The 25,871-nt window shown below is 41.3% G+C and overlaps 1 long non-coding RNA gene across 18 annotated transcripts in view; it reads right to left on the minus strand.

Moving 5' to 3' along the window:
* LOC120395799 overlaps nucleotides 1-25,871 on the minus strand; it is a 305,544-nt gene that overhangs the window by 117,645 nt on the left and 162,028 nt on the right. For 15 of the 18 annotated variants that reach the window (XR_005592818.1, XR_005592817.1, XR_005592808.1 and 12 more), the window contains one exon: nucleotides 16,376-16,530. The exons of 2 other annotated variants lie outside the window; for them this stretch is intronic. This is a non-coding gene — a long non-coding RNA (uncharacterized LOC120395799). Of the gene's footprint in view, nucleotides 1-12,636; nucleotides 12,736-16,375; nucleotides 16,531-25,871 lie in introns of those variants that run through there. One more of the 18 variants, XR_005592802.1, reaches the window with a different exon arrangement.

Consider the following 25,871-nt stretch of genomic DNA (forward strand, 5'->3'; position numbering starts at 1 on the left):
TTATGTGCCAGATATGCTAAATATTCATATGCTCCTGTATGCAGTGACTTATAGATGGCACTATTTTTTGTTTATCTTTTTTACAGTGCAAATATTTGTAATAAACAATGCAATTAAAACTAATTAATCACCTCTGCTATTCTGCTGTTTAGCCATGGTGATGAGGTTTTCTTTGTCCTCTATTTTTTTATTATTATTTGGTGGTATAAATATAGTTTGAGTCTCTATTATAGTGTTTTTAAATAGTTTCCATGCAGCTTGCAGGCATTTCACCCTTGTGACTGTTCCTTTTAATTTCTGCTTAACTAGTTTCCTCTTTTTTTTTGTGTAGTAACGCTTTATGAAGCTAAATGCTATTGTGGTGGAGTTCTTTGGTATTTTCCCCACTACAAGGATGTTAAATTCAATTACATTATGGTTGCTATTACTGATCAGTTCAGCTATATTCACCTCTTGGACCAGATCTTGTGTGCCACTTAGGACTAAATCAAGAATTGCCTCTTCCTTTGTGGGTTCCAGGACTAGTTGCTCCAAGAAGCAGTCATTAATAGTGTCTAGAAATTTTATCTCTGAATCCCAGCTTGAGGTGACATATATCCAGTCAATATGGGGATAGCTGAAATTGAGGCCCTGTAGTTCTGCCTGTCAAACTGGCCCTGTGCATGGATCTTGAAGCATTTCAGAGAATGCTACCATGGAGGTCCTGGACTCACCTAGCAGCCTGAATTTGGTCTCCTGGACCTCTCTCCTACCTTTCCCTACGTCACTGGTACCTACATGTACCACAGCCACTGACTTCTCCCCAGTACTGCACATAACTCTGTCTTGATGTCTCATAAGATCTGCAACCTTTGCATAAGACAGGTAATTCACCATGTGTTTCTCCTGGTCATCACAAGCCCAATTATCTATATTTCTAGTAATCTAATCTCCTATTGTTATTTCCTGTCTCTTCCTATTAACTGGAGTTCCCTCCCCCACAGGAGTATCCTCATTATGAGAGGCTAGCATGACATCTGGAAAGAGGGTCCTAACTATGGGTTCATTTTCCTCCACTTCAGCTTGATGTTCTCCTTCCCCGAGACTTTCATCCTCCTCAACACACACACAGGCTGTCAGACTGGGGATGGGACTGCCCACTGTGTCCCTGAATGTCTCCTCTGTGTACCTCTTTGTCTCCTGTAGTTCCTCCAGTTCAGGCACTCTGGCCTCAAAAGCCCTCAGTTTCTGAGGGCCATGAGTTCCTTGCATCAAATGCACACATGCTCCACCTGCACACAAGGCAGGTAATCATACATGCTGCATTCAGGGCAGTGGATAGCCCCTCCCCCCCCCCCACACACACACACGCACACACACTGCTGCTGGACTCCTGCCTGCATTCTTTTAGTTTTGCAGGAATTTTTGTTTGTTTCTTTGTTTTTTGGGGGGAACCTTGCAAGGATCAGACACATTACCTCCCAGGTCAATGAATATTTTAGATCTTACCCAAATACATGCCTACAGCCAATTCTTATTAACTAAACCTAACATTTATTTTAAAAAAAGGAGAGAGAGAGTTGGTTAAAAGATCATTATACATGAATATAGTTCTTAGGTCAGTTTCATAGTAGAGATGGTGAGCTCTAGAGTTGCAAAGAGTTCTTTCAGAATTGGCTGTAAGCATGTATTTGGGTAAGATCTAAAATATTCATTGACCTGGGAGGTAATGTGTCTGATCCTTTGGGATTGGTAGAACTTTTTGTATGATTAAGATTTTCAGTAATCCTCATCATATTTGACTTGGATGTCTGGGTAGGAGCCCACAGACTGGGTATGTGGCTGGTCTTTTGGATCAGAAGAACCCTTTGATTGATTAAATTGGTTTTAAATAACCACTCATCATTAAGTCTAGTGTCTGGGTGTTGAAACAAGGACTGGAATACCTAAGGAGGCTGCATTTCTGACTTCTTGTTAGCCAGCGTGGAGAGACAGAAGTTTACTTTTGTTACTGGTTTGGTATATCTTATGGAAGAATAACCTCCAGTTTTGGGGTGTGTCCGCCCTATTTCTTAGCAGTTTGCCCTGAATTTGGTATTCTGGACAGCATCTCAACTCAGATGCACTGGCCAGGTAGACAGGAAAAGCCCGCGAACTTTTGAATGCTAACAGATAATGAATCAATAAAGAATTCATGCTTTTTATTCCCACCCCACTGCTGCTCAGCTCAGCCTGTTGAACAGATGACTGTCCTCCCTGCTGCTGCTGTGTATGGGCTTCATGAGCCATGCATCAAGGGGTAGGCTGGGTCCCCAGGATAACGACAGGCATTTCAACATCCCCAACTGTTATTTTCTGGTCTGGTTTTTGCCCATCAGGCACTGGGATCTCAACCCTCAGTTGTGACCCACTGAGGCACAATGACATATGTACATTCTGGTTGTGCCCACAGTATATAGGGAGGCAGTCCCTGCCTCAAAGAGTTCCCAATCTAACAAAGATTTCTCCATTGGTGGAAAACTAATCAGACAGCTTCCAGTGTAACTGTCAGTCAGGATGCTGTTCAGCTGAACATAATGATAGCTCAAAAATGAGCTCTTTAAAGTGTAAAGTAATGGCCTTACATAACAGGGAGTCAGTTACACTATTAACATTGCATGACTCATCCTTTATTACTTCCCAGTTTCTGAAAGTAGTGGTACATACTTAACTATCTAAGATTCTGTTAGCCTCAAGCCTAAGGGAATATGAATTTAATTTTGTAGATTTTATCAGGGCCCTGAATTCATTTTGAAGGCTTCTATGTTATAGGAGGGATGGCAGGTCACCCAATAACTTCTGTGACCCAGGGACCTCTTGGTGGCAGCTGTCAGAAGGCACAGGGGGTGCACAGTATTTTACAGGGATCCCCTGAGTCCGCTATGTGAGGTCTCTATTGAGAGTCAGTAGCCCACTGACCATAATCACTGCAAAATGTATGTACACAATATTTAAGGAGTTATGTATCTCTACTGAAAATTTTATTAAGGCCCTGAGTTGAGGCAGATCACCAGGAAGTAATGTACCTAGGAAAGGTTCCTTTCCGGCACGAGGTAACAGACACCTATCTCCCTGTCTGGTAAATGGTACAGTGTATGCCTCTTGGCATACTGAGCCACAGGAGAAATAAAAAATTGCAAAATATACAGGAAAGGAAATTCACAAGATGAAACATATGGCAAGCGGGTCCTGTTTGTGAATAAAGACAAAGAATCATTCTGGTGTGTCTTAGGGTGCAAGAAAACATGGGGTCTTTCACCAAGGAGGCAAGATGACAGCATGCTTGTCTCATGAAAGGAGGGTTATGGCCAGCCTGGCTGTAAAATACTGCAAGAAGTTTGTGTGAGCAATACTCTGCTAGACATGAGTATCTTATTAATTTAAGTCTAGGCTTTAGTACACGTGTTATGGTTTTAGTTTATATGAAACCAGTTGTTTCCAATACTTCTACTTGCAATTACTTGAATTATTCTTTGTTAAATAAACATTATACTTGATCTCACTGTAAACGTATCCAAGTGCTGTGAGTTTAGCGGAACGGAGACTGGAGGTCACAGCTGGAGTTTAAGGTCAGAAAGGATCAGTAGATCATCTAGTCTGACCTCCTGTGTAGCCCAAGCCACCAGCACCATCCAGCACCTGCACTCTAAACCCAGCAATGGAAATGAGACCAAAGTATTACAGCCCATAGGAGACTACACTATTATGTGCCACAGGGATAGAGTAGGAGGAACCGAGGCCGCTGCAATAGGCGTGAAATAATTAAGTGAGAAGTGCCCAGATAATCCTGGCAAGTGACCCACACCCACTCATTACAGAGGAAGGTGAAAAAAAACCCCCAAAGTCACTGCCAATCTGACCTGGGGGAAAATTCCTTCCCAACCCCACATAGGGCAATCAGTTAGACCCTAGGCAGGTAAACAAGAACCAGCCAGCCAAGCACCTGAAAAAGAATGTTCGGTGCCACCTCAGAGCCCTGCCCAATGTCCCATCTTCAGCAGTGGTCATCCCTGATGTTTCAGAGGAAGAAAATTTAAAAAAAACTCCCAGAATACATTGGGAGGGATCCCTTCCTAACTCCTGCCAGTGACTGACTGTAATCCTGAAGCATGAGCTTTAGGAACATAAAACAGCTCATAGTCATCCTGTGACTGACCCACACACTCAGGTCTCTCTCCTTTTTGGTCATTTCCAGCTGATGAGCCCCCAGCTTGTAGCAGAAACTCTTATTATTAAACTCTAAGTGCATGACCTTGCACTTCATACTATTGAATTACATCCTATTTCTGTCACTCCAGTCTTCAAGATCATCCAGAGCTTCCTGCGTAATTTTCTGATCCTCCTCTGTATTGATATTGTCTCCCAACTTTACATCATCAGCAAATTTCATTAGCACACTCCTACTTTTTGTGCCAAGGTCACTGATAAAAATATTGACTAAGATTGGTCTTAAGGCCAATCCTTGAGGAACTCCACTAGTAACCACCCTCCAGTCTGATAGTTCACTTCTCAGCACCACCCATTGCCTTTAGCCACCTTATAATGCTTGTACTGAGCCCTAACTTCCCTAATTTAACTAATAATTTCTCATGTGGTACTGTGTGAAACGCTTTACTGAAATCCACTTATATTAGATCTACTGCACTTCCTTTTATAAAAACAATCCATTATTTTCTCAAAGAAGGAAATCAGGTTAGTCTGGCATGATCTAGCTTTGGTAAACCCATGTTGCATTACATTCCCTTTACCTCTGTGAATTTAATTATTCTTTCCTTCACAATTTGTTCTCAATTTATTCTTGCATACTACTGAGATCAGACTAACGGGTCAGTAATTACCCAGGTCATTTTTCCCCTTTCTTACATATAGGTATGAGATTAGCTATTCTCCAGTCACATGGTACTACCCTTACGACCAGACTAGCAATCTCATGTGCTAGATCTTTCAGTATTCTGGGATGGAAATTATTCCCCACTCCCCCCCGATTTGAGCGCATTAAGCTCTTTAAAATTTTCTTCCATCTCATATAGGGTAATTTCTATTTTTAGACACTCATTGCCATCAGCCATACTGTCTTCATGCCAATGTTCCATATTATCCATCATTGAAAACCAAGTCAAAGTATTCATTTAGTTTTGGGGCCATATGTAGATTATCTTTAATCTCCTTCCCATCCACACTGCATAGCAGCCCAACCTTGTCCTTCCTTATTTTCTTTATTTATGTAACTAAAAAACCTCTTTCTTTCTTTAATGTCTTTGCCAAGAGCTAAGTCATGTTGACTTCTAGCAATTTTCACTTTATTCCCACATTTTCTAACCTTCAGGATGCAACTTTCTTTGCTGATCAACCCCTTGACGGAACTGGTAAAGTGGAGTGTACTATTTCTTTGAATGAGATGTGTTGAGGGCTCTAGGGTTGGAATGTGCCAATTATTAACCTACAGAGTAACAGCAAGGCCTGTGAGGCCTAGAAGGGTGTGTTTGTGTTGCCTGCGACTGGTGGAGTTGGGGAGCTAACCCATGTCAGGCACAGACAAGGCTTCCTCATGCTAAGGGCAGATAGTAGTGAGGTGTTCACAGCCCTGGGTACCCCTGAGAAGCATCACAACTTCCCTGTTTCCAGTTGTTTCTAAATGGTGAAACTTTAAGTGTTTCGGTTGAAATGTTGTGTGTCTGCTTTAGGTTGAATTTATTTTGGAATATTTTCAGCCAGAATGGTTCAGCCATTTCTGAGAACAAGGCTAGGAAAATATAAATTGTTTTCCCCTTGTAAAAAAATTTTTTACATCTTTTATTTTAAATGATCTAGCACCCTCATGCTTTGCTTCAGGGACTTGAAGTGTTAGGGATGTGCTATTTGCCCTCCCCTTGAAAATCTGCCCAAATTTTTGCTCAAGTTATAAACCTTTGAAAAGCTGCACTTTGCTATTTTGAGTTTAGCAGTTAAAATCTCTTAAGATTCCTTCCTCACTGAGCATGCTCCATCCCTGCCCCGCTCTGAAGTGTGACAAGACTATAGAACTGTCCAGAGGAGGACAATTCCATTTCATGGCAACTTTTGAAATTTAAGAAAATCTGCTTTTGTTCTACATTGGAATGAAAACAAAACCTTTCAAATGTTTTTGCAAAAACAGAATTGTGTTGAAACATCCATTTGCTATTCAGGCAGAAGTATCTATAATGTCCAAGACTGAGTGGCCTGGTGGTTTAGGCACTGGCCTGGGGTGTGCAAGAGACCCAGGCTTAAGTCCCTGCTCCATGGAGTTTTTCCATCACCAATTCAGGCAGATCAGGGACTTGAACATGGCTATGGAGAAAGAGTCTATCTCTTGAGTCTCAACCCCCAAAAAGCTTCAGCAAAATTTCATTGTGTCAGAAATGTTCTGATCAATTCTACCAGACTGTGCATGTGCCATCCACACAGCAACTGAATCATGCTCCACTCTACTGTTACAGGGGCTCAGAAGAACTTTCCATGTAATTGTTGCTCTGCATTGCTCTGGCCATTGTTCTGGGCACCAGAACTGAAAGAAGAGAGCTTTTCTCTCATGTGTTTTCAATGCTCCCCCTGCTGGCACACTTGGAGGAGGAAGCTGTCTGAGTCAAATGCAGAGAGAATAAAAGCCATACCAAGGGCAGGGAAAGGAGGAGAATGGGACAAGAAGTCGGGTGAAACTGGGACTGGATGCAGGGAAGGGGGGAGAAACTCTGACTAGAACTTGAGGTGGGACACTGGGACTGGGTGGGCAAGGAGAGTAGGAACCCAGAGGAGAGCTTGGGGTAGCAGGAAGGACAAACAATTCTGACAAAGAACTGAAGTGAAGGGGAAGAACTGGGACTGCCTGGGCAAAGAGAGTGGGGCAAGAAGCCAAGGAGGAGTTGCAGGAGACTGAGATTGGATGAGGAGCTGGAGAGGGAGTCAGAGTCAATCGGGGTGAGAGGAGAGACAGGAGGGGAAAACTGGGATTGGCTGGGCAAGAAGATTGTAGACAAGGAATTAGGACATGGAGCTGAAGGTTCCAGTCCTGCTGCTGAATCATGTAGGTTACTCCTGGGGGAATACTGCACCACTGTGCATGCGCAGAATTCATGTCCCCTGCAGATTTCTTTGCTTCCCTGCAAAAAAATGGCTTTGTGACAGGGAACTACAGGGAAGCTGCAAAAGCAGTCAGACACCACTACCTAGCTGTGTAGGTACATCATTTCAGGCTCCCAGAGCAGCAGGAGGAGAGGTAAATCACTGCAGGTCAGCGGACACCCTAGCCAGTGGCTCCTACCCTGAACTGGGGTCAGCTGCTAGTCCCAGCTGGGCTGGAGGCAGAAGACAGGACTTGTTCTTCCCCTGCAAGGAGTGGCTGGGGCTGTGTCAGACCCACTCCCAGAAACCTCCCCAGCTGCAGGAAGCTCAGCATCCTCCTCTGCTTCCTGCCCCATCGCTCCTCAGCTATGGAGGGAGGGGTCACTGAACAGGAAGCTGCTCCCTCATCCATCCAATCCCCGTGCATCCAGACTTCCCATATCCAGACATCCCCACCAAGCCTCACCCCATACACCCAGAACCCTCACAGCCCTCCATACCCGAACCCCACCCCGCTGAACTTCTATGCCTGCATCTGGAGCCCCCTGCACCCAGACCTCCTGCCTCTGGACCCACACCCCTGCACCCAGATAAAATTCTTTGCCAAAAAAATCACTTGACCTTGGAGAAAGCTACTGGAGGAGATGAAATAAACCCAAAGCCTCTCCATCTTGCCAACACAGTGTAAAGTGCCACCTATTATTTGCCAAAGCCTTTCTGTCATAACCAAAAACACAAGGTAATAACAAGAAAGAAGGGATTAAAAATAAAGAAAATTTTAAAAAAAGACACCAGAAGAGCTTCCTAAAACCCAGCATTGGTGGCGAACACAATTCACTAAGAAATCCACTATCTGCAATGCTCTGCAAGGGGCTACCTTATCCATTCATCACTTAGTACGATAGCAACTACAGAAGATAGATTTAAAGCCATCATTTCCGAAAGGGTCAAAAGAGCAACAAAAGGAATTCACCTAAAGCAGAGAAAGACAATTCATGGGCCTTATACTCTCGTTAGTTTGTGTAGTGAATCAACGTAAGCAGGACAACACCATGGTATTCAGGAAGATATTATAAGAGTACCAGCCTGTGTATTTCCCCATTCTTTCACAAGAAACTTCTGATTTCAGGGGTAGATTTTCAAAACAACTCGGCTCCCATTTAGGCACTTAAATGGAAAGGCCAGATTTTCAAAAGTGCTCAGCGTCCAACAGCCAACATTGAGAACAAATCAACTGAATTAGGACTATGAGATTTGACTGTAGAATCTTATTAAACTCCATAAATCAGCAGGATTTGTTAAATTATCTGAACTATGAATTCAGCTGAATCCCTGCAGGGTTTCAAGTAGATTTATTCCCAACATACTACTCTGCATACTTGAATCCATGGGAGTTTTACCATTGACTTCAATGAGAGCAGTTCAGATAAATTTAAGAATTATTTTGCTGACTTTGAAAATTCTCTTAGATTTGAGGACCAAATCTTGTAGCCCATAGACAGTCTTTATTCAAGAAAGACTCCCTTTAACTTCCATGTTAGGGATGGATGCTCAACATCTTGCAGTAGCTTTCAGTCCCTTTTAAAATCATCCTCTACTTTAGGAGTACAGGCTTTGGTTCTTAAAGAATACTTGATCCTGGGAATTATTTTTGGTAATGGAATTCTTTTGCTTATTTTTTTTATTTCCTTCCTTTTGTTATTACTGTGCTTCTATCCTTTTTTGTTCTGGCATGTTTTCCAGATTCTTAGTCTGATATTTAGTTTCCTTAACTTCTACAGTATTTGTTCATAGCCATCCTGGTTGCCTGCCACGTGTATCAGTTTCCTTCCTTCTGACTGGGAGGAGGGATAGCTGTTTCCATTACCAACAGCAATGCCATTCTAGAGATCCCTTGGCAGGTTGCAGAGCAGGAGAATGAATCATTGCTTACAACACTTAATCCTTCTTGGTTTCACTATTCTGGAAGGATGTGGAGATGATGCCAGCAGCCTCCACATTTAATTACATACAAAGTAGATGTAAAAATTAACTTGATTCTTGTTCAGAATTAATTCTAATGCTACAGTATAATGCTGGTCAATTACATATATTACTCATACAGTAGAAACTAAGAACTTGTAGATAAACCAAACCACCTAGCCCATGTAGAAGATGTATCCTGCTTTTCAGAAGATACAAACAGTTAGATTATATGTTTCTACATGACTAATGAACATTGCCTTAAATTCCTCTGTACTACTGTGCTTGCTCTAACTATTTCATTTGACATCTATATCTGCATGCTGATCAACTGCTGTGAGAAGCCCCACCTCCAAAAGCTAATCTGGACTCTACCTTTTGTTTCTTAGCTTCAAATCATACTCAGGGGCTTGTTATAGCTTTTCTCTTGTATTATGCTCTTGATCTTGCTGTAGTTCCTTATATGAACCCCTTAACTACTTTGTAAATCATAATTAGTCTTAATTGTTTACTTTCACTTCTTGAAAGCTTTCCCTTTCAAATTAAAAATGGCACTGCAGCAATATTTCATTGCAATGACATGTTCAAATTAAAAATGCTATTGCAAAGTAATTGGCAGATTCTGTGCTTTAAAATCAAATATTGCAGCATGCTTATTCTGAATTCATGTATGGCACCATTATTCTCTTATGGATTTTGCACTCAGACATGAACTGAATCCTGCCCCCACTGACTCTCCTGGGATGAGGATAAGGCCCCAAGTGATGTAAACGTGTTTGTGTCTCAGCTTTTGAGGGTCAGCTACTAACCTCACAAATCCTTCATCTTTGACATTATAATCTGTGGTTGTAAAATGGATTTAATGGTTTAACATTAAAACTTCAGGTACACTTAAGACAAGGATTGCAAAAGAGTTAATAGGGAAAATACTTTAACAAACTTTGGCAGAGAGGTTTAGAAAAGCTCAAATGGTCTCCTGACAGTGATATTTTAGTCCTGGCTTTGCCAGCCTTTCCATTAAAAAACTCTTTTACATAATTTTTGTTTTTAAATTTGATGAATTTTACTGTTCCTGAAAGTAAGTGACCTTTAGCATTGGAGAGAACCAGGCAAATTGCAGGTAATTGCTTTGCAAGCTTCCTCACACTTCTGCCAGTGCATCTCAACCTTGACTTACAATACCCTTGTTATTAAAGTCCTGGGCCTCTGTTGTACAGAAACTGACAGCCATGACAAATGGTGTGGGTCTTGTAATGAATAAATGTTTACTAGGGAGTAGCTGGCGACTGCCAAACTCATTTTACTTGTGACCCCTGGGCCACATGTGAACCCAAGTCTCCAAAGATGCTGCAATAGTGGCCAAGCGCGCCCCCTTTTTCAAAATTTATGTTTTGAAAGTTTTAATCCACATTCAGTTGAAGGTTACAATACCAAGTGTCAGCCCAAACATAATTTTCTGTAATGGCATAGATCAGTTAAGCCATTTTTAGTCACACAGTAATTTTAGGAGGGCCTACGTGCCATCACAAGTACTAGCTGATCTGCAAGAAACCCCTCCTCTCTGGTGACACTAAAGTCTTGGCACTATTTGTTTCCCTACACTGGATCACTTCTATGGATACTTACCTTCCCCTCCAAAAATATATCAGCAAAGGACAATAGGGAGACATGGGACCAGACTGAGGCTTTACACCAGGGCACACATTATGGGGCTACGCAGAAGCATTGTGGGAGCAGGGGTAGGAAGGAGACCCTGAAAGAATTTTAACTGGCTGAGCAAAAAAAAAAAAAAAATCCTTCAAGGCTCAGGAGAAGCACAGACTGGAACAGCTGCTCCTCCCCGGTTTGAAAGAGTTGCATGCACTCCCTCCTATGCTGGCTCAGCTCTGCTTCCAGCTTTGCTCCAGCAGACAGAAAGATATTTTAAAGAAAGAGACATGAGATACTTATTTTGTTATCTCCCACTGCTTTTTTTAGCCTTTGCTTGCTGTTAAATGTAAGCAACGAGTCCATTATAGTAAAGCTTTAAGTCAGTCGTTGCTATCTATGAAATGTACATCTGGGTACAGAATAGTTGCATTGCTCTGTTCAGTTCCTGAATGCTTGAATCATCTTGCTTATACTCCGCATCATTATAATGCGCAATGGGACTACATTAAAGGAAACCACAATAAAAGGGATAATCCAAACCCACTTCAAAGAGTATATATAGCCCAGAGTGCTAAGGTATAGGAAGAACATTAATGTATAACTTTCAACAACAATTATAGTGCGTTATTAAGATGCACAAATAACAAAATATTTCAGTCATAGGAAATGGAAGGGTCTTGTAACAGGGGAGCTGGGCACTGAAATGAAGTTGGGCCCACCTCTCCTTTTCAGTCCAGGTATGCCCTAGGTTAGTGTACTGAGAAGGGCCAGACTGCCCTTGGAGTTCTACATGAGAGACAGCCCACAGGCAATAAAGAGTCCAGAACCTGAAGGGCACAGAGTCCAGTGCAGAAGAGGGTCCTGAGAGAAGAGAGAGTGCTGGGCTGAAAGCTTCAGGAAGGGGATGCCCCTGAAGGAGGAAGCGGTGAGATCTCCTTAGTTGGGCAATGGAGCCAGATCAGGTTGGTGAAAGCAGAAGGCAGGTGGGAGGTCACCTATACACTTCCCCAGGCCAGAAAGCCACAGTCAGAGAGGGCTGAAGGCTGAGAGCAGCAGTGGGAGATGAGAGCTGGGTCAGAGAGCTGAAGCTGGAGGGCCAGAGAGGGCGGAAGGCTGAGGAATGATGGTCAGCCTGCTTAAGTCTCCTGGCAAGAGCTAGAGACAGGCCCAAGAATGATGCAGACAGAGAAGCACCCCAGCTAGAGGGGGCCTGGTGAGAGACATCAGAGCTGTACCAGAGAGTCTCAGTGAGGTGAGAGGCACTGAAGCTGTACTAGAGAGTGGGACTGTGGTGAGAAACACCAGAGCTGTACTTGGCATGTTGAGGAACTGGTGGGACTTGAAAGAGTGAATGTATTGTTTGGACTATGCTGGGGAATTCAGGATTATGGGTGTGAGACTGTGAGGTTAATTTATTACAAACAAAGGGCTATTTATACTTGGAAACTGTGGCATGGAATTATTAGGGTCTCTGTCAAGGAAGAGGAAACTGAGGCAAGTCCACCAAGTGTGCTGCAGCCTGCCATAGGAAAGTGCCCCTGGCAGGGGCCATCTTATCACATATGGTGGAGAAAGTGGGCAGGCCCCTGAGAAAGGGGCCACCAGAATAGGAAAACAGAGGCAGGCAGCAGTTTGCAGGGCCACCTTGAGGCCACAAGGGGGCAGCCTATAGGAAACCACTCTATGGCAGTTCTAAATATGTACACAATAAACATTTCTAGTCAGATATAATCAAAGACTTTTTAACCTCTGCAGCTGTAACAAAATGACCCGATCTTGCAGAATGCAGTGTCATTGTCACTATAACCGCTTCAATCAGTGTTTCTGCCTTATTAATACTAAAGATAAGCAGGACTCCCAATGCTCTCGTTCCAAGCTGTTGTCAAGAACTGAAAATGACTTTGTTCTTGGAAGTACTCACTCACACAGAGGGTTGGGATTACAAGTGACTGCTCCAATTGATTCAGACACAAGCCTTTTTTCAGCTGTGACGTGATGCCAAGCTGCAATGCCGGGGCATACATTCTGGATAAAGGAAAAACAGTATAAGTAATCATTTTCATCATCAAGTGGTTACTCAGTTAACGCATATTCTCATTTTGGTGTTCCTCTCCTGCCCCCTCATTCTTTGTATGTCAAAACTAAGGGACAGAAAGATATGACACAGGGACTCATTTACTGTGGGCAAATGTAAAAAGTGAGCTAAATAAGAGGGATTTCAGTGCAGAGGGGGGTGGGGGATGGCAGACCACAGTAAGGTGTATATTCTATGCAAAGAAGGCCACATAGAACGAGGCTGGAAAACACTTACAGGAGAAATGGATGAATGTGCTATCAAGGCTGGTCTTACTGGCAGACTGCAAGAGGTCAGGGTTAGGGCTGCAATGCAATAAAAAATGAGGTCATATATGTAGGGAGATGAGGAGTTATATAGTGCCTTGAAGGCAAGAATGAGAAGTTTGAATTAGAAGTGTTGGGGAAGGAGTAGCCAATGAAGAGGATCACATCATCCCCTTCTTAGAACGAAGCAATGGGCTCATTTTAGCAGTTATACTTTTGATAGTCTGGAGGAACAACATGCAGGAGGCTGGAGTGGAGGAGGTTGCAGTAGTCAACACCATAACCAATAGGGCAAGCAAAGATCTTTGTGTTCAGCATCTTCCCTCTTTGTTTAAACCCGCGATAAAAGAGAGATTCTTAACAGGGAAGAGCTCAACCTGCAAAATTCCAGGTGACAGTTTTGTCACACAGGGATTTGCCATTTCTTATCTAGAAAATTGCTTCATGCATCAGGATGAGGAAAACAAGGGCAATTGTTTAGATGTTGGGGGTAAAAAGGTACTACAGACTGGTATTTCCCATATAGAAATTGTACGGATACTGTTTGTAGTGATATCCACATAGCCAAAATGTTCAAAAGTTTCTGAGTGATTTGATTTTTGGGTGCCCAAATTGAGACACTTCAACGTGGTCTGATTTTTAGAAAGTGGGTGCTCAACACTTTGTGAAAAATAGGTCCTTGCACAGTGTTTCATATCGGACATTCCAAAATTGGGGCACCCCAAATCACTAGTCACTCTTGAAAATCTTGCCGTGACTACATACTTTCAGAAGCAGATTCACACACCCCTACTAATATGTCTCTATATAGTAAGTCATTCTTTATTCCTTTCCTTAAGTATTAAAGAACAATGCATAAAGCAAATCTGGGTATGGAATATCTGTGGTGAAACAAGCTACCTCCAACATCACTGCAAAATAAGGGTCCTCCACCCAACATACTTTCCCATGCTGTAATTCAAGCAGAGGAAAACTGAAGAGTACCACTGTGTAGACACACTTCACAGAGAGCACTACTGCCAAATGATTAGGGAGAGAGCATTTTAGAGCTACAGTGCTCCTCAGTGGGAGAGAGGTGTCTTTAGGTCACTTAATCCTTTTGCTCAGGGGTTCTCAAACTGGGGGCAGGACCCCTCAGGGTGTTGTGAGGTTATTACATGGGGGCGGGGTTGCAAGCTGTCAGCCTCCACCCCAAACCCCACTTTGCCTCCAGCATTTATAATGGTGTTCAATATATTTAAAAGTGTTTTTAATTTATAACGGGGGTTGCACTCAGAGACTTGCTATGTGAAAGGGGGCACCAGTACAAAAGTTTGAGAACCACTGCTTTTGCTGAAGGTATAGTTAGGCATGGAGAGTGCTAGGGGCATTTTCAAAGGGGGAAAAAGGAGTTAAATGGAGAGTAGGAGATGCAGGGAGAGGCCAACAAGGGAGAAAGTGGCAAAGAAGTGCTCAGAAAAAGGAAAATGTAATGACAGAAAATGCAAATTACACAGCAATTGGCTGTGGAATGGTGTGTGTGTACATCTCTGCCCTCTTCTGGATGGAAGTGGAACTGATCAATTGTGTGCATGTAAGTAAGGCTGAGCAAATAATTCACAGTAAAGCTATCAGGCAAATTTAACCTCTTTTTGCTCAGAACTAGGCTACTGTAAGATTTATTGGCTACCTGCAAGCTGGTTTAAATTTAATTGTCTATCATCGCATCCACACAAAGCAATTGGGTATGTGTTCATTGTCCTAGCTGTGAAGCATCCAGTCAGATCCTTCTCTAGTCCTTTTAATTGTCTCCCTTTCAAGAAATTGATTTTGGTAAAACTATTCCCCTCCTGTGCCTCATACTGAGCTTCAGGAAACAATGAACTGGAGTACTCCTAGCAGACACCGGCACCAGCATAGCTGCATTGCCAAATCCTGACACCTTTGCTAGTGCAGACCCCAGTGAGACATAATAGGGAGGTGGTTTGGTTTGTTTTTTTAATGTTAATTGGACCAAGCAGACAGTGAAGGGTTGGATGTTACCTGAGTGCAAACACTGGTACAAAAGTTGTCCAGTCAGAAGCTAATACAGATGATATCAGCATGCTGTTACCCGAGAGGAGAGTTCCTCTGGGGATGACATACTTTTATTCTCAGGTAAGTGATGATGCTGGGTTGGAGCTCTCTAATCCTCCAGACATGTGGAGAACAGTAAAATGGAGTAGGAGGAAAGTGCTCATGTGAAATTCCAAAGGAAGTTGCAGCTCCGAGGAGGAGCTACTAGCTGCTAACACCTTACTTTACCAGTGTCCTAATATGTGGGGGCATGAATTGGCAGTGAAACAAGAGAGGCCACAGGAAGTAGTAGAGGTGATGCTCTTTATTAAAAACAGGGTAAGCAACAGCACGGCTTAAGTGCACAGGAGTCTACCTCATTGCCTTGCAATGCGCCTCCTCCAATAAAGAGATAGCAGCTATATCAACAGAACCTGACTTGTCGCTAGGAGGCCCATAGCTTCAGGTCAGAGCCAAGCGCATTAAGAGCGCCAGCAAATATAACCATGCAAGGGGGAAATAAGCTAAAAAAAAAAAAAAAGGCAGGCTTAGAAAAGAAAAATATCTTAGAAGAGTCAAGAGAGATGGGGAAGGGAGAGGAGAGAGAGAGAGAGAGCGCAGAGGGAATTTATTTCTAAGTAGAGCATTTAATATTAGAAAAAAATGAATCTCAGGGAAAGTTGACAGGCTATGGAAGGAAAGAAACAGGAACGATGGGAGAGAAATGAGAAGAATAGAAACCAAGAGACAGTATGTTAGGATTTTGAAACAGAATATTTGCTTCCAAGTTGTAATTCTAAGGCATACTCTCTGGTGAGTGAAACTTTGTTATTTATGCCAGTGGTCAATTTGGCCTCTGATCTAAATTTTTTTGTAAATTCATCTTTCATTGTGGCATATCTGATTACATTTTTTAAATGTCTAAAAAGTAAATAATTTGCTGTATTTGACATACATTCAGGAATTTTCAGTCTGTTACCCATTTGCTCTAAATGTAGGGCTGTAAAATTGTGCTTGGGCTTTTGGCTGGCATTATCAAAAATGATGCGCTGTGCTTATTACATGGGTACAGAGAAATTCTTGTGTTATTTCAGGGCAAGATAATAGTGAATCTTACACACAGTAAGCCTCAAGTTTGTGATTAACTTGCAACCAGTTTAGGAAATTGTTACTACTGTTATCTCAACTGTTTTTAGCCCAGTAGCCCTTTTAGTACTTGCTTTTGACACATACGCAAACAATATCTGCATAAGTAAAGTTTCTGTTTAGTAAATGGCATAATTCCCTTTAATTAAATCTCGCTACAAGATTTATATTGAATGAAAAATCCTAGGCACATCCTTCAAGATACTTTCTTCAGAAATATCTGGGTTGAAACACCTCTGATGTCTCTGTACAATTCTGTATTGTATGCAATGCTCTCCAAATAGTAAAAGCTTCCAGTTCCTGCAAAGAGCCACAGCAATTAACTTCTCATCAAAACATCGTAATTATTTTTCATAATTTTAACTGAGTATTTTAATCATCAGAACAAAAACAGAAACAAAGGAAAACACGTACACGGTATAAGGTCAGTAAGACAAAATGTATAAGTTCTCTTTCTAATCTTTAATTTACAAATTTATATTAAATACTGTCTACAAGAACAAAAATTAAATGCCTAGAACTCTGATTTATATGTTGCATTAAATTCCGATTCATACTAATGCTTGTGATTGTGTTTAAAACAATGCTTGAAATGGCTGCACTCAAACACAGTTAGAACATGGTTTAAATCTACACACAGAGGCCCCCCATTTACTTTACAAATATATCTGAATCAGGAAACTCAGTTAAAATACAGTTGTTCTCTGACTTGGTTACAACACAATGAAAAATGTTGTTGTGGACAGGACCTAGGTGTGTCAAAGTACCCAAGCTAAAAGCAGGCCTTCAAGCTTCAGCCTTATTACAGAGACATCAATGCTGTCCAAACAACAAATTTTGAACATTTTAAATGAATCATGGACAACTGTGTTGTACCCAGGTCACTTGACTTGGTTACATTTGTTGTATAGCCCAAAGGGGCACAAACCATGTAACTATGTTCAGTAGCCATTGCAAAGATGGTGTCTACACCCCACCAATTCTAACACTGCTGAACTACTGTTGGAATTGGCAAGAGCTCTAGTCTAGAAGAAATTCTAGCAGCTTTTGACATATTTACCACCATGTTAATTAACATCCTGAAAAGCATTTAACACAGTGTTTAAAAAAACTGGGCCTTCTCCTTGTTAGGGTTCCCAACAGTTCCTAACTGGCTTTGCTGTAAGTTAATGCAGTTTCATCATCTTCAGTGGCATTATGTCCACTTAGACCAAGACTGAGTTTGACCCTTGGTTTCTCACTCCCTGAATCATCAGGAAAATTCATTGGGGAGGGGAGGACTTTGTCAACCAATGCCTACACCTGCTGACCAGTGGCATTACCTGTGTCCTGAGGGAAACCCCATGAAGATGTGTGGTGACAAGCTCCGGGGTGGGGGGAGCGGAGGGGGCAGGATACAGAATGAGAACATACAATGTCTTTCTAAAAATGCAGTAGATTCAACAAAGGTTCTACTTTCCACCCACACCATCATCTCTTGCTAACCTAGCCCCAGATTTCATTATCTGATCAGGTTCTCTGCTAGCTAAAAGAATATGCTGCATATGAATGTTTGAGAAAGACAATAGTTTTGTGCAATTAGGAAACAGAGTACGTCAAAGGATAACAGATTAAAGTGTGGCACCTTCTTACTCAACCGATCTGCTTCTTGTATGTATTCTGAGTTTTATTAGCTTACCACCATCTTGTGACAAAAGCAGCTCTCCCGGGAACCGCAGCAGGGAAAGGAGCAGAACATGGGCCGCCAGGCAGCCCCACGCCAGCAGCTCCTCTGGCACGGCTGCTGCCCACAGCTGCACACCGCCCCCTCATCTCTGTCCTCTGGCGGGGCTGCTGTACAGACCCCAGGCAGAACTCAGGGGACACAGCTGCTGTGTGTGCAAGGGTTGGGGGCAGGACCCTGCTGTCCTGTGTCTTTCTGGTACACCATACCAGCTATAAATATCTTAGTGGTATGGCCGACCGGACCTGCACCACTGCCTTCAGGATAAATACAGCTAAGATTTATAGGGCTTTATACTAGAGAGGAGGTAAAATGCATTACTAAAATATAGTATAAGTAACTCCAACCCAGCTATTTAAAGACCTATGGGCAGCACGTATTCTGTTATTCATGCAGAATTTACACATTAATTTGCAAAATGAACAGATTTGAAAATGGGAGTCTCCCAGGTCCTGACACATTTTTAGTAGCTTTAGAAATATGAGCATGAGAAGTACTTCTAAGTTCTAATCATTCATTTCAGTGGGGTTTTTTTGTTTTTGTTTTTTGGCATGTAGTACGTTGGAGTGCCAACACGCAACCCACGTTTTTCCAAGAAGTGGATGTTGTCTGGGAGTATTTTCTCAGGAAGTCAAGCACTGTGGACCCAGTACGTGATAGAAATCGCCTGTATTTTAGCACCCCAGTGAAGCATCATGCCTTCCATCCTCTGCTGTTGTGTTTCTTTGTAGTTTCTTATATTTTTTTGCTTTTATCTTATTAGCCAACTTATTCTATCTGCCCACGGAATTCTCAGTTTGATGAAAACCTCCTGCACGCTGCTTTTTCTGTTCCCAAAGCTTGTCTAGTCTCAGACACGTAGACATAATATGATCTGAGAAGACCAATTTCTTCTTTGAGCTCCAGCCTTATCTCCCAGACTGTGGTTTACACAACAGATTCCCTAGGGAATTTTCTTCTTCACACATGGAGTCATTCCCTCAGCCAAAAGCTAATGAACATGGAATGTCTCCAAAGTGCACCATAAAGGCAGACAAGAAGAGTGCATCGTCTGATTCCTCCTGCCTTGGAAAACCTACTTCAGAAGAGGGAAATTTTAATGCTGACAAAGGTTTTTCCTCATGAGTGGGTGAAATTCCTTTATATACACATACTACAAGGATAATTTTGCCTTTTTTATTTATTTTTAAATATTTCAAAGATGAACTGGCATGTTTTGTATCTTCCCAGACCTGAAGTCCATGGTTCTGTGCTTCTTCTGCAACAGTGAATACTATCTCATTATCACCTAAACGGCTGCACAAGGATTTACACTCCCTATTTTGCTTCCACTGTTAAAGGTAATAATTGGAGATATACCAATCTCCTAGAACTGGAAGGGACCTCAAAAGGTCATCAAGTCCAGCCTCCTGCCTTCACTAGCAGGACCAATTTTTGCCCCAGATCCCTAAGTGGCCTCCTCAAGGATTGAACTCACAATCCTGGGTTTAGTAGGCTAATGCTCAAACCACTGAGCTATCCCTCTCACTTAATGCCCTCAATCCCAGAGGTGCAAACACAAATCCAGCATTTAGATCTTGGCCTGTAAGGAAACAGAAAGTGATTTTCATGTATTTTATTTTAAGAGAGAGTGTTTATCTGTAGATTCTGGTTTCTGACTGTATGTGGAAAAGGCACCGCAGTGTGCCCACAAACACACTGTTTGGCACATCCACAGCAATAGGAATCCTGACATCCTGGTGGGTTGGCCAAACTCGCAGCAAGATGCTTGTTATTCCAGTCATTCATTGAAGCTGTTCACTCTCTGTTGGAGTCACATGCTTTTGAAGGCTGCAGATGTGCCTGTCAAGTTTCTAGCTGACCACACCCTTTTTTTTTTTCAGGAATGAAGCACTTCATAGTCGATATGCTCCATCCACTGCAAAACTCAAATTCAGATACAAACTTCTCCAAATTTGGATGGTATTCAGATCAGGGATTGGGGTTTAGGCTCATCTCTTGTCATTAGCGTTTCATATCTGTATCCCAATATCTGTCTAGAGGTGTGCACTGTGGTGTGATATATTTCCACACTCTGCCCAAGGGCTTAGACGAAAACTCTCTTTGCTTACTCTGCATATTTACACCCCCTTTTTAACCACTTTTCCTGCAATACCCTCCCCTTCTGCATGCCAGTGTGTAAGATATACCCCACCTCTACCTACTTACAACCATTTACTGACAGGTAACTTATACCATTGACCTCACCTCTGAATTCGATCCACATTCCATAAGTGGATACATCCCGATGAATAATTGGTACAATCCTCCAAATACTAAATCAACAAGACAGCTATTTTAATTTCCTTTTCTTCCCTCCTTCCCATACACCCAAAAATGCAACTTCAGATAAACTGTTCTCCACATTCTCCCTCAAATCATTTGTGCTATCCTCCAAGCCAGATAAACTGATTCTCTTTCCCAAGTGTTCACTTGCAAAGACAATCTTCATATCTTTCCTCTAGAGGGACCCTTAGTTATTCCAACTAAAATCAAGGTGATTAAAACACATTTTGATGTAGCTAAATCTTAATAAACAAATTGCTATCCCTCCAGTGGTATCTGTAATAATAAGCCATACTGTGGGCCCAATGCTGTATTTCTTGGCAACCAAAACTCCCATTTAAAATCAGTGGAAATTCTGAATGTGCAAGGAATGCAAGATTGGGCCCATTACTGTAACAGGTAAGTCATGCACAAAATAAATATACTGGTATGTTTGTCCTAAATGTAATTATATATTTCAGTAGCAAACTAAGTGAAGAGGAAAAACAATCAGCCATTTTTTTTAAAATATGGCAAGTACATAAAAATTAAATTATAAAAGGCATATGAAGAGGAAAATGCAAATATATGCAGATTTTTTTAATTTCCTCAATTATTCCTAATTCCCCCACAGCCCTACATTCATTCCTACTGACCGCAGACAGACTAAACAGTCAAGGCAGGACACTGTTCAATAATACACAGCAGTTTAAATACACAGTTTGTTGCTGGTCCCATGTCACAGTAGACAGGAGTGGAAGTCTTATTTATAGATCAAATTCCTTTACTACAGAATCCTGTATACATGTACCATAGATGAGATGCTCTTTACACCACCCTGAAGCAGAGTTGAAAAGATCCATCCACCCATGTCTGTGTTCTAAAGTCTACAAAGGTCTATTTATGCAACTCTCTCCATGGAGGAAAGGTGCTGGGAGAGCAGCCAACAATAAATGGAGTGGGTGTGGGAAAATGAAAAATAAAAAGAGAAGAAATACTACATAAAAGAATTACCATATGGTTTAAAACTACAAGCTGCATAAGTTGTAGCTATAAAGTGATATCAGATAACTGATCCAGTGGACTAGGTACATAGGGCCAGAAGTTAAAACAAGAGTGCATTGGTCAGGTTTCAGGGGGTGTGAGCTGTGCCTGTGCTGCAAGCAAACAAATTATTGCTATCTTAAAAGCAGTCATGCTGTTTTCAAGTTTGCCACAGATCTGATTCACCCACCTACTGCCAACTTAATCTAACTAAAAGGAACGTCTGCAATTTCATGAAGATGCAGTGTCAGAGGAGGCAAGAGGCTGTGGCCTAGAAGGAATATATAACATGGCTGGGTATATCAATGTACTTGTCTTCCCCATCTTAAAAAGGCCAAATACCATTATCTGTATCTAATACATTGGTATTGAGTAGCTAGAAGATATTGCATCTGGATTACAGAAACCCTTCACATTATCAACCCCATTCTAACTAATATGTAGGCTCCAGTTAGGGCTCCATCCAGCTATCAGCAAAATGGCATTGCAAGTGAGTGGAAGGAGAAACTAATTTAGAATCTCTCTTATGTATCCCTAATGTTCTTCTAACTCATGTATCTAACTAATGGCACAATCTAGTACAAAATTTAGGGGATCACTACTGCAGTTCCAAATAGCAATAATAATATATTGTCCTTCTCTAGCATCTATCATATGAGGACCTCAAAGCACTTTGCAGACAATAACTGATAAGCCTCAACAGTGCTGTGAGGTAAGTCATGGCTACATTGGATCATTCCATCCTCCACTGCAAGGCAGCCTAGGGGCAGAACACAACTCCAAGTTCATGAAAAGTTTGAAATTTTAAAGAAGAAAGTCTAACATTTTTCAAACCTGTTTTCAAACAAAATTTTACCAAACTTACTTCAAAAATTCTCACTATGGCTAAAAATTCTCACACTTAATTATCAGGTTAAAGATGAAATTGAGGTATGTTTAGTAAGATTAATTTTTGGAGATGTTTTAAATAGTGTTCTGAAAAATGTGTAGATGTCTTCTTCATATGCATCTGAAAGTAGATACTTATAATGAAAGTGTATTTTAAGCCCTAACTATAGCAATGTTAAAAGTGACACTATAACCAAAGTATAAACAAGAATTAGATATTTATAAATGTAGTTATATAGACAAGACAGAATCCCGACTCCTAACTGCTCTTGTAAATGTGATAATTCTCTAGAACAGGGGTAGGCAGATTTTCAGTGGCACTCACACTGCCTGGGTCCTGGCCATCGGTCTGGGGGGCTCTGCATTTTAATTTAATTTTAAATTAAGCTTCTTACACATTTTAAAAACCTTACTTACTTTGCATACAACAATAATTTAGTTATATATTATAGACTTATAGAAAGAGACCTTCTAAAAACATTAAAATGTATTACTGGCACATGAAACCTTAAATTAGAGTGAATAAATGAAGACTCGGCACACCACTTCTGAAAGGTTGCCGACCCCTGCTCTAGAAAATCTTCCATGAGGGAAAGTCTAGTAATAATTGGAGGTATGAAATACCTCTGATGTTATTGCCTTTCTTAATTCTTGCAACTCTTAAGAGTATTTGTCATACACATTCCATTAATTCCTTAAGTACTGACAGACTTATTAGAAGTAATGTTTTAATGCTTTTTCAGTTCTGCAGTGAGAATGAGTATGTCATTACATTCCTGAGCTACTATGTTTAAAATGGACTGGAAAGGTATGTATTGATCAGTCAGGTTAAGTCGCCTCTCAACTACAGCTGCAATAAACTGACATCGTCAACTGATACCCTGGACATTCATGCTTATTTAAACTTTTATTCGTTCCAAATAGCTACCATAAGTGTGGGCAGACAATGGTCTATCTGTAACTTCCAGGTTTTCCTGAGCTGTCTACTTCAGCATGAAATGAAGTTGCATCATCATGAGGCAACACAGTACCATACTATACATTTAGATAAGTGTTTCCAATTTATGTACCCTGGGCCAAACTAATTCTGAGATCAAAGACCAAGGATGTTTATTAGCCTGAGATGTAGTCACTAAGTTAACAAGAAGCATCCTCAAGTTATTATTGTTCTCATGCTTAAATTTCTCTTTTGTTTAGATGTTGAAGTTTTTCTTCTCTTATCTGCCAGTAGAGATGAGAAAGTAAGGAAGACATATTTGTTGTTAGCATATGGATGACAGAAGCGAAAGAGAGTGCAGCTATTTTAATTCTGTATGGCAGCAGGAAACTACACTACATTTGTGACCCAAAAACTCATACATGAAGCAACTCTGCAATCCCGTTGGCTGAGACTATTCTATTTCAATAGAACACAATGTAAATGGAAGACTGGGTGAAACACTGAAAAAATGAGGCCAAGTTAAATAAGCTTAAATGACAGCGTGAATTCTTTATGTTTTTTCCAAGAAATCATACTGTCAAAGGACAGGTCTTTCCAGACTAGTTTTTCCCCTTGATTTATTGGGGGGGGGGGTTCTGCCTTCTGAGAATAAAAACTAACTGAAATTTATTTGATTTTGGGAATAAGAGTAAATTTTTAAATAGCTGCCCCAGAGGGAAAGCTAGGCTAGCTAAGGTTCCTGTATGAGCTGTTTATTTTGAATGGTGTTAAGAGGACTTGAATTCTGCATGTCTAAAATTTATTGTGGGGATTGAATGTAAAAATTAAAAGGGCAAAAACTCCCTTAATGACTGGTCATAGTTATGAGCTGGGAATTTAGACTCCAAACAGCAGGGGAGGGTGGGGGAGGAGGTCTGCTGGTGATGTAATGCCCTAAACCCATGAGTGCAATCAGTTACTCACTGTCATATAAACTTGTATGTGCTAAAAGGGGTGATACATCTTTAAATAAACCCATGGGATGGCTCGACACATACAGCCATATTTCCTTTCAGGAATTGAGGACATTCAATATTTTGGTGCCAGATAAGGGCTCAAACCTGGAAAATACTGAAAATGGCTGGGAGGTGCTGAGTACCCTCAACTCTTACTGAAGCCTGGCAAGTCTTTTAAAAGAGGGCAAAATTCTAAATTCAACTGTCCTGTGTAACATGATTTCTCTTCAGCTATTTTTCACCAACCTGTTGTGACAGTCTCCTTCATATAGATTGGGGTAGTTATCGAGATCTTTAATCTTAAAATGGTACAAGAGAAAAGAAAGACATGAGGCAGATGGTGATTGCGGAAACATTTCTGGAATTCCAGATTGTGCTTTAGGACTGTGTTAACGTTAGGGGGTGACACTTCTTTAAAAAATAAATTTGAAATAGGACTGGATACCCACATATCAGAAACTTAAGATGATTGTACCTGTAAATACCTCCCATCTCTCCCTCCCCCTCCTCATTTTATTTGTATTGTCTGGGCAAACCTCCTAGCCATACTTTCCTTTCAGCAATTTCAGCCACTGGTGTCAGATACAGACACTTGACATAGTACACAATGTAAACTTTTGTAACCATTACCCATGTCATGAGACTGGCACTAGGAAATTAAAAATATAGTCTCTTACCAGCACTCCTATGTGCCCAACCTTTATTACATCTGCCTTCCAGAACTTCCTAGATTCTATCAAATCAATCCCAACCACCACCACTTCATAATTCCACCCTTTCCCTTCCCTTAAGAATCCAATGACAGTTGATTCTACCCACTAGCAATGCCCCTCTACTCTATGCAGGCTCTTGCCTTGTGTCCACCCTGTTTCTAGTATTTACAAAAAATCTTTCAAATACAGTAAGCTCATGTAAATACTTCAGAACCTGAAAAGAACAAAATGCACATGCACACACACAAAATGAACTCTGAAAAATCCCGGGGTTTATCACAACTCTACTTCAATGGGAGTTTTGACAGAACCAGGGGCTTTAGTGTTTAATGAAACATATTTATTGGCTACAACAACAAGGTAGCTGCTTGATTTCAGTAAATCAGACCATTTTCTTACCATATTAATAGGAACTAGGATACATGTCCCTGAAATAACCTGTTCATCAGTATTTTGATATCGGATTAGAAGTCTGTCATTTTGAGACATTCCCAGATGACATGAAGATTGCTCCCGATATCATACTATTTCCACCAACACTTTAATGAGTGTGCGCTCATTTTATTTTATAAGACTGGTGGTGTGTGAAAATATCCAACCACAGTTTTCCATTGTTTGGTATTCTTTCTGTGCAGGGGAACTTTTTACTCTTTACAATAACGAGCATTATCTCCTTTCCCTAGACTTGCATTGTCAATGCTGCATCATACATAAAGCTACATCTTCTCAAAGCATGTCCCTCACACAATACCCTAAAGAGAAGATGTCCAGGACTTGCTTTTAGCTAGGCAGACAGGAGAACATTTGAAATATAACCCCAAAGCATAAGACTGTTCGCAAGCTGGGGGAGGTTGTTTTTGCTGGGGTGCGTCTTGGAGTTCATCAGCTTGTGTCACATGGGCTCATGCTGAACCTACACAGTGTCAAGGTGTTTTGGAGTGTACTGTGTGATACACTTTTACATCATACCTGGCTAGTACAAGTATATATATATTTACACAGCAATTAAATATTAGCTGTCATTTCCTCCACCA

Source organism: Mauremys reevesii, linkage group 1 (genome assembly GCF_016161935.1).
Source record: "Mauremys reevesii isolate NIE-2019 linkage group 1, ASM1616193v1, whole genome shotgun sequence".
NCBI lineage: Eukaryota > Metazoa > Chordata > Testudines > Geoemydidae > Mauremys > Mauremys reevesii.